The 10,578-nt window shown below is 29.2% G+C and overlaps 1 non-coding gene across 1 annotated transcript; it reads left to right on the top strand.

The window, feature by feature from the left end:
* Nucleotides 1–10,094: 10,094 nt before the first annotated feature.
* TRNAI-UAU (transfer RNA isoleucine (anticodon UAU)) lies at nt 10,095–10,189 on the top strand. Its single transcript has 2 exons — nt 10,095–10,132; nt 10,154–10,189. It is a non-coding gene; the product is annotated as a tRNA-Ile (tRNA).
* Nucleotides 10,190–10,578: the final 389 nt, after the last annotated feature.

The raw sequence follows: 10,578 nt of genomic DNA, 5'->3' as shown, positions 1-10,578 counted from the left end.
TATATGGTCAGAAAATTGAGAACATGTGTGAGATTATGGTACTAATTCTCATTACCAAGTTTATAAATTTTAAAAAGTAGGTTTCCAATTATCATTGCAAACTATAGCTCCTTTGTGAATACATATAACAAGTAATGTGAAAATTTTTAGGAGTCTAAATTATAAAATAATTTCTAGTTACAATTTATGTGTTTAAGTATATATTCCAATAGTATTAGGGACATATATGAATAATATGTAAAATAAAAAGGTAGATGAGACCTTACTCTTAACATCATCTCACTTGATATCATAAATTAAAAAAAATATCCATACCTAAATCAAATATAAAAATATCAAGTATCATATCCCATAGCTTTCATAACATGAGAGAACTTATTCATGGTAACTGTCTTTGTAAGTGAAATTGCAATAGTATCTAGTGTTTTAACCTTCTCTAACAATACCTTAACATTCTCAACCATTTTTGACAAAGTGATAATATACATCAAAATTCTTACAATGAGTGTGATATATAAAATAAACAATAAAAAATAGCACTCTAATTATCACATCTAATTCTAATAATTTTGTAATCAAAACTAATACATGTACAAAATATCTATAACCAAACCACCTGAGAGTCATGTTTAGTAGTGATATAATATTTACCTATGATGGATGAAAAATATTATGTTTCCTTCAACTTATCCAATTCATTACACCTACAAATATAGAGAAAACATAGCCACTAGTGAAATTTTGACTATCCATGTCACCTAGCCAATCTACATCAACAAATATATGTATCTATAATAACTTGTCCATATCATTAGTAACATGATAACACAAATAAGTAATTAAATTTCTCAACATATATCTAAAGTTCATTCTTTATATCTAGGTTAGACATAAACTTACTCAAAATTTCACTACTAGACAAATATTTTGTATAGTGTAAAATACTACACACATCAACCTACTAATAGTTCTAGCATAAATCATGAACATTATAAATTCCAAGAAAATAATCATTATTTTTTTGACACATGTCTAAAATAAACTACACAATCCAAATATTAAATACTCATTGACTTAGAGTTATGCATATTGAACCATCATTGCATACGATATACAAAATTAAGTATTTATATCTCCTTTATAAATTAAAAAAAACATATAGTTTTACTATTTCAACTCTTTATCTAAGATTATATCCTTAACATTATTAATTTATTATACTAATATATATTTAATATTACTCTATCACTAATTTTTTACTCTATTTATAAATATGTAATATTACTCTCTCTAGATATGTGCATGTGAAAATTTTGATGCATCTCTCAAGATAACTTATACTCTCTTACCCCTTGCCCTATTTTTAATTCAAAAGTAAAAAGTAAAGGTTGTTATTGATTGAAGATTAAACTACACACCTATGAAACCTGTTATATATTTTGACTACCTTATTTTATTTTATATTGGTCTAATCAAAGTCACTTGGTTTAATGTAAAAGTCCATAGTGTAGTCACCTAGATGATGTTGAGTTCGAATCTTCTTCAAAACAAAAAATATATATAAATTCTACTTAAAATCCACAAGATATTAGAAACGTTAATTGTCTCATCAATATGGACATCCTTTTCATTAATATTCCTTCATGAGAGTTGGTGGTAGCTAATGTTCTATTTTGATAAATAGGGAGAGGGCCCAAACCCTTACATAATAGCCAACAGGAAGAAAAGAGGTATCTCACAAGTAGTGAGACAATCAAAACCAAAAAAAATTAACACTTTTTTGAAGACAAGAAGCTTTTGACTAGAGCAACAAACTAGAGAAGAACAATTATGTCATACCAAAAATAGAACTTGCAGGATTTTCATAGGACCTTGTAACCTAAAACTTGAGCCACGTTTGGATTGAAAGAAACATAACAAAGGAGAGAGAAAAATAAGTTTTGAAAGGAAACCCTAAAACTTCTAAGCTTTAGAAGACTTTGAGATGCAAAAGGAGCAACCACAGAATGACATGAAACAAAATAGACTGATAGGTTTTGAAAGGCACATTGAAACTTTTTACATGTAAAACCACTACAAACAACAATATGAATAGGAATGGAAAGGGATTTTAAGGAGCACAAAAACCTTTGGGAAGGATTCCCTATAAAAATAGCTTCTAGGTCCACCTTAATAAGCCCACTATTAGGAGAACATCTTACCTAAAATAACCAAACTACATATTCCACCTCAAACGAACCATCATAAAAAGGTAGGAGAGAATAGGATCTATTGCTACTACGCACCACCTCAATAGGAATAATACCAATAAATAACTCAAAAAACTCTTTTAAACCAATAATGGAAACAACATGGAATAAAACATCAACTAAACCCACCTCCATAAGGCCTTCGATGAGAATAGAATTGGCAGCACTACAAGGACCAATACCCAAAAGGATATAAGCCTTGAAAATTAACCTCATAGAGGAGGAAACACTAAAACCATAGAATGAATCCCCTAAAGCTCAACTTGAAAGAGATACACTAAGGACCCACCTCAAACATAGCCAGAGAGGTATAAACACCTTTTGGGTAGAGAACGCTATAAACCACTAGGGTTATAACCTCGTGAGTTAACAAAAACAATGCCCCTAAAGAAGAGAAAGGGTACGAAGAGATGAGCTCTTTGAGACATGCAGATCTATGAGCTCTACCATTGAGAGAGACCACTATAAAATGTGAAACCAAATTCCACTCTCCCACCATGCACTAAAAAGGGTAGAGACTACCTTCAACAACAATAGAAGAGGGAAAAGAAAGAGTCTGAGAAACAAGTTATGCAGTGCCACATCACCTCTAGAGGCCAATATAAATTCATACCAACAAGAAAGGCCTACCAAAAAAACCATGTTCCACCTTACCATGCACTATAGGAACAAAAATCCCAAAGCACCACAAACCAAGGAACATCTAACAAGAATAGGCTACCAAAATTTTACCTCCACAATGACCCAGACTAGAAACCTAAAGAAAATGTTTTAGCAAAGCCAGCTTGGGGAAGGAGGGTAATTGGATAAACACCCACTCTATGATTAGAAGCAAGTGTGGTACAACTAAAAGGCCATTGTATTGCCTTCTCACTAAGGCTCCAACTTGGAGAAAAGTTTAGGAACCTCTCCAATATCCTTTCACCACCCCAACTACCATAGGATCCCAGCCAAACACGTTTCGACAACCATAGTCCTCACCTTCATCAATTATCCATCTTCTTCACTCCTTCCTCTATGACTTCCTCTACTTTTGAAACCCTAGCTCCACACCTTCTCCTTCTCCCACTTATCACCTATTATCATAATAGACCAAAACATGCCAATCATAGCATGCATGATTGTGCTTATTTTATCTGCCTAAATTTTGCATGTATTGACATATTGTCATATGAAATTAAAAATACATGCTAGACAAAGAGGGCATGTTGTTTTGCATGAAGGGCTACATACCCCCATTTATTTCTATCACACTACTTAGGGATAAGATCAACATGATGTATGAAATTGGTGTATGTTTGTTCAACATGTCTAGTCAAATCTCTACCGAACCATTATGATCTCACACATATTTATTGATTCTTATATCAAAAAAGAGTTGTGTTACAACTAGAGTCCCTGCCTTAAGCAAAAATAGGAGACTTGGGGAGGTTGAAAGTAAACTTAGTAAGGTGGACCAAGGATTGTATAGGAATATTATCTCATCATCTCAAAAGAAGCAAAAGGGATAGGTTTGTGTTATTAAACAAGGTATCAAGAAAGATGAGATAATTTAGTTATAGATAGAGTAATCTATCTTACATAAAATAATCTTGATTCATATAAATCAATTTCATAAATGTTAATGACTTAGAATTCTATTTGATAGAGCAACAAAATCATACTTTGCTATTCTAATGAACTAGTTACAATTGATAGTATGTGATCCCTAAGAAAATAGTGAAATGTATTTCAAATAAAGCGTTGTAATTTTATTACTCTCATTTTCACATATGTTTAATGACTATATTTAATAATATTCATAAAACTTAAATCAAGTAATTAAACAAGATGGAACATCATTATTTATTTTCTTATTCAACAAAAGAATCTTTCTACCATGTGACAATAGAACTAAATCACCTTTAAATTAAAAAAAAAGACTCTTGACTAATGAATAATTCTATAAAGGGGATGACCCCACAACACAACGATTAGCTGTGAGCCTCCTACATGGGAGGTCTTAGGTTTGAATCTATTCGAGCCCCCATGTTGTTTGGGAGGCATGTGTGCAGGTGGCATGTGATAGTAGTGGAGTATGATCCCATTTCCTGGAGGAGTGATGGGAGCTATCACTACTCCCCTGCTGACTTGAATGAAGGTAGACGTAGACCATTTCAAACTAGCATGGCATTGAGGTGTTCATGACTCAAAAATTACATGGTTGGTAGTCATGGCTGGTGGATGATGTACCACAAGGAAAGAGACCATGCCCAATGACTTCTTGTGGATGTTTGACCAAACCATCATGTGCCCAATACAATAGAGTGATAAGGTGGTGGTGTTGTTGGCCTGGAAAAAGGTAGAGAGATAAGGAGATCAGGGAGATATAAGGCAGATGGTGAGATAAGGGTTCGAATTGGCTAGTCAAACATCTTTGGAGTGATAAGGAGAAGAACATATAGAATGACACAAGGAAATATAATCATGCTAAATAGGGCCTATGAATTTATAACCTAACTAAAAAATTCAATGGTTTTCATATTGATTATGTATGGAGTTGCTAAAAGTCAAGTTGCCCTTCTCCATGCTATGTACTCTTTTCCCTACTCTGAAATTAGTTTCAACCATATCATTTATTGTTTGATTTGCCTCCGCATAGCATAAATGTTAGAGCATTTAAATTAGCGAGGTGCTAAATTTTACATAAATCATTAGATAGATCTATCAAATTTTTGGTACCCTTTTCAAGTTTCAAGGTTTAGTTATTTCATTCTATTTTCAAATTTGAGATAATCGTCAGGTAAAAATTTAAATTCCTTCCATGGGGAAATTATCTTTGCAATAATAAATGTATACTATCATTTACATGTCAAATCGAAATTCCATCTCAGGTGGTCTATATAAAGTTTATATTGAAGGAGTTGCTAATAGTTAGAAACCAACTAAAATTTTCAACTATCTCAGCCATTTAGGTGAGAGAAAAATTTAGATGGAAAACCCTAAACAAATCCTTCAAAATATAGAAGCACACAAGGAATGATTGCAATGATCAGGGGATACACACAAAATAGATTTGTTTGAAAGGTGTTAGAGACTTTCAAGGAAATGCAATTCGTAGGGTAAAACCAAATTCCAAAATTTTTGCCAGCATACTCCTTGCCTATACCAAAATAATAGCTTTGGAATAGGGTATAGACATCCATCAAAGCATAATAGAAGGGAACTTCTGTCAGATTTTATAGTTGGTAATTTTGTGGAGACATGTATCCAAGATATGGAAGCATTGATAAGGAACACGAATTATTTGACAAAATGCCTGAAAGAAATGTGATGTCATGGAATGGTTTGATGATAAGATATACACAAAATGGTTTTATTGAAAAGGCTTTAGAAACTTTAAAGAAAATGCAATTGGCAGGTGTAAAGCCAAATTCCACAACCTTTGCTAACATGCTCCCTACTTGTGTCAAAATGGAAGCTTTGAAAACAAGGTATGGACATAGATCAAAGAATAGACAAATAATGATAGTATTTATAAAATAATATGGTCTCACAACTTTCAATGTTGTAGGATATGCAATGAAAAGGATTTGTTGAAAAAGCTTCAAAAACTTTCAAGTGAATATAGTTAGCAGGTGTAAAGCTCGATTTCAACAATCTTTGCTAGTGTCTTCCCTACCTATGTCAAAATGGGAGCTTTGGAATAGGGTATCGACATACATTAAAGCATAATGGTAGGGAGGTTTTTGTCACATATTATAATTGGACATGATGTGCAAAATGTGGAATCAATATCAACTCAATTATATTCTAAATAATTATTCCTGACAAAGATAATGTTTATTTCTTCCAACTTTTGCCTACCCTCCAATATAATACCCAAAGTATATCCAATTATTAATTATATCAATATTAATCATTAATTATAATTAAATCAATATCAATTATAAAAAAAATTCTATAAATAAGTTTTTTTAAAAGACAAAAAATTATTATTTATACCAATTTTGATAGATTTTAATTATTATTTTGGACTTTCATATAAAGATATAAATAATTTTTAAAAATAAAACCTAAATATTTTTAATGTACATAACTTTTGTTATCTTTGTATTTTATTTTTAATATATTTTACTATAAATAAAGATGAAAATCTCAAAAAATTAAAACTAATGAAATATAAAAAAATATAATTAAAATTGAAACCAAATATTACTTATCACTTTAAATAGTTTAAAATAATTTAAATTTCCTTTCAATTTTAAAAAATTACTAATATTTAATTAAATTACTCTATGATGAAATTTAAATTACTCATAGACATAACTATTAATTATTATTATTGTAAACTTATATTATTTAAATCAAATTTATGTAAAATTAATTATAAACTTCATTTAAGTTCTAACCTAGTGCTAACCTTAATATTAACTCTAATACTCAGATAAATATTAAAACTACTCATAACAAAATTATTAATAATTATTATAAATTTATATTAAACTATTTATAACCTTCACCATTTATGTTAAACTAAGTTAATGTCTTAAAGGTTAATTTTGATTTCAGGTAAGGTGTGCACAAAAATAGAACAGTATTCACATTATTATTATTGTAAACTTATATCATTTTAATCAAATTTTATGCAAAAATAATTATAACCTTGATTTTATTCAAAACTCTAATTACTCTAATACTTAAAAATAAATTATTTAATTACCCCGATAATTATTTTTATCATATCATTTTACTTAAACAATACTAAATTTAATATTCAATCAATAAATAAAAATTTAATACAATTTAATATTTAAAACTAACATTTTCAATCTCTTTCGTTAATTCCTTGCAAGGACTTTCTTGCTTAACAAATTAATTTTCTAAAAAAATTTAAATGAACAATATACACATTTTTCAAAAACTTTAAAGAAATCTTTAGTTGAAAAGTAAATAAGTTTATACATTAAGAATAATTCTAGACATGTTTGACTTAAATAATCATATATATATATATATATATATATATATATATATATATATATATATATATATATATATATATATATATATATATATATATATATATAATTTTAAATTGGTGATTGTTTAATAACTATTAATTATAATTCTATGTAAATTCAAATAATTTTTTAAAGATCATTTTACTATTAAATGTAAGGACATAAATCTTAAGTTGAAACTTCTTTGCCTAAAACCAAAGATCATCTACGATGCACAATCCCTTTTTATTATTTCATCTTGTCATCTTATCTCTTTCTAGATATTTCTTAGTACAAATCTTTATATATATATATATATATATATATATATATATATATATATATATATATATATATAAAATGCTACCTATATTCCCTAGATCATAATAAAATAATAAAATATTAAAAATACAAATATGATTAATAGGAATGTAATATTCTTTCTTGTGTAATATTCTCTCTCTCTCTCTATATATATATCGAGCACAAACTTTTTTTTTTATTATTGTGTATAATTTTAAATTGGCGATTGTTTAATAACTATTAATTGTAATTCTATGTAAAACGAAATAATTTTTTTTAAGATCATTTTACTATTAAATGTAAGGACATAAATCTTAAGTTGAAACTTCTTTTCCTAAAACCAAAGATCATCTAAGATGCACAATCCCTTTTTATTATTTCATCTTATCTCTTTCTAGATATTTCTTAATACAAATCTTTTTTAAAAAAATTAAAAATTTATTATGCTACCTATATTCCTTAGATCATAATAACATAAAAAATAATAAAAAATACAAACATGATTAATAGGAATGTAATATTCTTTCTCATGCAATAATAAAATCTAATAAAATAAAGTCACCATACCATATGGTACTTATGAATGTTGTATGTATCACAACACTACATTTATATCGATAATTATGCAATGAAAAAACATTAAAAAAATCTTTTATTTTTTCCTTCTCATTGGCACACGATTTGATTTTTCCCAAAAAAATCCTTTAAAACCCCAGCAAAACATGAATGACCAAATAGTAAAACTATGGTCATTAAAAATCTTGTACCTGTACAAGTGTTTACACATCAGAATGTCATAAATGTTTTTATTAAAAATAAAATAAATTAAACCCCAACAAAATATCAAACATCCAATCATAAATAAAAAAATTTAAAAAATTTAAAATAGTTTATTACAAACAAAAATATAACTGTGCAATAATTTAAAAATTTTCACTTTGCAAATTTATCAATGTAGATTAATGTTATTATTTTGGGGAGATGGAAACATTAGTTCCCTGCTTAAGGCAGGGACTAATGATATATGTCTTCATGTTAAGAATGAGATTCAAATTTATTATTTAATATTACTAATTATTAACATTTAGAATACTCAACATTTAAGTTCCTATATAAGAATGCTTAACTCCTATATAAGACTATATTAATGCACTATAAGGGTTTAGGAAGGCATCCAAAATGGGCTAAATGAATCTTCACCTTACACAATTTGTTTATTTGAGCTATTTTGGTGACAAATTACATCCATGTGAAAACTGTTTAACATAAGAAGATGGGCATAAGGCATCCAACATTCTTGAGAGATGTTGCGTGAAAGAAAACCCTTGTAGACGTCATTCATAATTTAGCAATAATTCGTACATCTCTGCCTTATCCTTTCTCATCTTCATCATTTTCTTCTTGGTGGGATGGATTTACGAGATTGCAAGCAAAGCACCCATAAAAGTTATTAATGTGCCTTTATGACCTTTGTTTTTCCTCACCTTTTCTTATGTTTCATTTATTATCATTTTTACAATGTGATAAAAGATATGTTGTTCTACGGAATTCATGCTTTTATAGATCACCTAGCATAACACAACCTGGTAGCTTGTGGAATTCATGTTTCCTTTCTCTCTCTCCCATGAACCCATATCATAACACACCTTGCTAGTTGTTGGATCATGGTTTCTTCTCCCCTCAATTGGTGTATGTCCTTATTCTTTCTATAAGTCTTCTTGAGCTCTTTCTATAACATACCAAGAATGATATTAGTGGTTGAGACATTTTGAGGTCAAGATCTCTTCAACTAATTGACATAAATAGTACTTTTGGTGAGTCCCATCCACGGAGGATGCAATGTCACAAATTTATATCTATGTGATGATTTTTATATTATAAATATTAGAAGATGGGCATAAGGGATCCAACAAAGAAAAAAGATTTCTAGACGTCATTCATGATTTGACAATCATTTAGACGTCTTTGTCTTATCCTTTTTGCTCTTAATCCTTCTCTTCTTGACAGGATGGATTTATGGGATTGCAAACAAAGCACCCATAAAAGTTATTAATGTACCCTTATGACCTTTGTTTTTCCTTGCTTTTTCTTTTTGTTTCATTAATTAACGATTTACAATTTAAAAAAGATAGGAATGACAACTGAAAACATATGAAATGGGGTTGTATATATAATGTTAGACCAAAATCATCTTCAACTATTATAAATATCTATTTTATATAGTGTTTGCTTACAAAAATGTTGTAATGCAGGAACAAAATCATCTTCAACTAGTATATATTTCATTTTTTCCTCTATTTCCACCACACTGCATTCCTATTGTGGGGGAGCTTCGAGCATATGAAGATGAATTTGTGACGAAAGTGGATAACCATGGAATGACTGTTCTTCACATTGTATCCCTTGCTTGGAGACGGTTGTTTTGTGAATTCCTTGAAGGAGGTTGTGTCTTCTCTCATAAACTATAAAACACTAATTGAAACGTATTTAAATCTATGGGTTTAACTGTGAATGTATTTAATTTAAAATAATAATAATAACAAGAACACTCATAAAAAATGGTCCCGTAGCTCAGTTGGTTAGAGCGTTGATCTTATGACTAACACCTGTAAATGAGGTAGCCGAAGGTCGCAGGTTCGAGCCCCGCCGGGACCATTATGCTAAATATATCTCCACCTATGAAGACAGTATCTTGTAGTTTTGAGAAGAATTACTTCGGGTGAGATTTATGTTTGGTGTTATGGTTGCTCCGTCTACTCATTAACAAATTATCAATCAAATTGCAAGGAAACTCCAGATTGACATGGGAGCTTCTCAACAAGAGTTACATTACAAAAATTCCCAATAATGGATAGGTTGTGTTTTTTTCCAAACAGCTGATTATATAGTTTTGGCATTCTTATCTATAACGGATAATAGGAACACTCTTGTTAAGGTCTTAGTAATGGCTATAGTAATGGCTATTGTTATGGTAGTATAATGTTTAGACGATTTATTTGAAAGTACATTAATAGATGAGTTTTATTGAATTACCTAAACAAATC

The sequence above is a fragment of the Cryptomeria japonica genome, chromosome 11, assembly GCF_030272615.1.
Source record: "Cryptomeria japonica chromosome 11, Sugi_1.0, whole genome shotgun sequence".
NCBI lineage: Eukaryota > Viridiplantae > Streptophyta > Pinopsida > Cupressales > Cupressaceae > Cryptomeria > Cryptomeria japonica.
The sequence above is the reverse complement of the archived record's forward strand: the minus strand, read 5'-3'. Positions and strand labels throughout refer to the sequence as shown.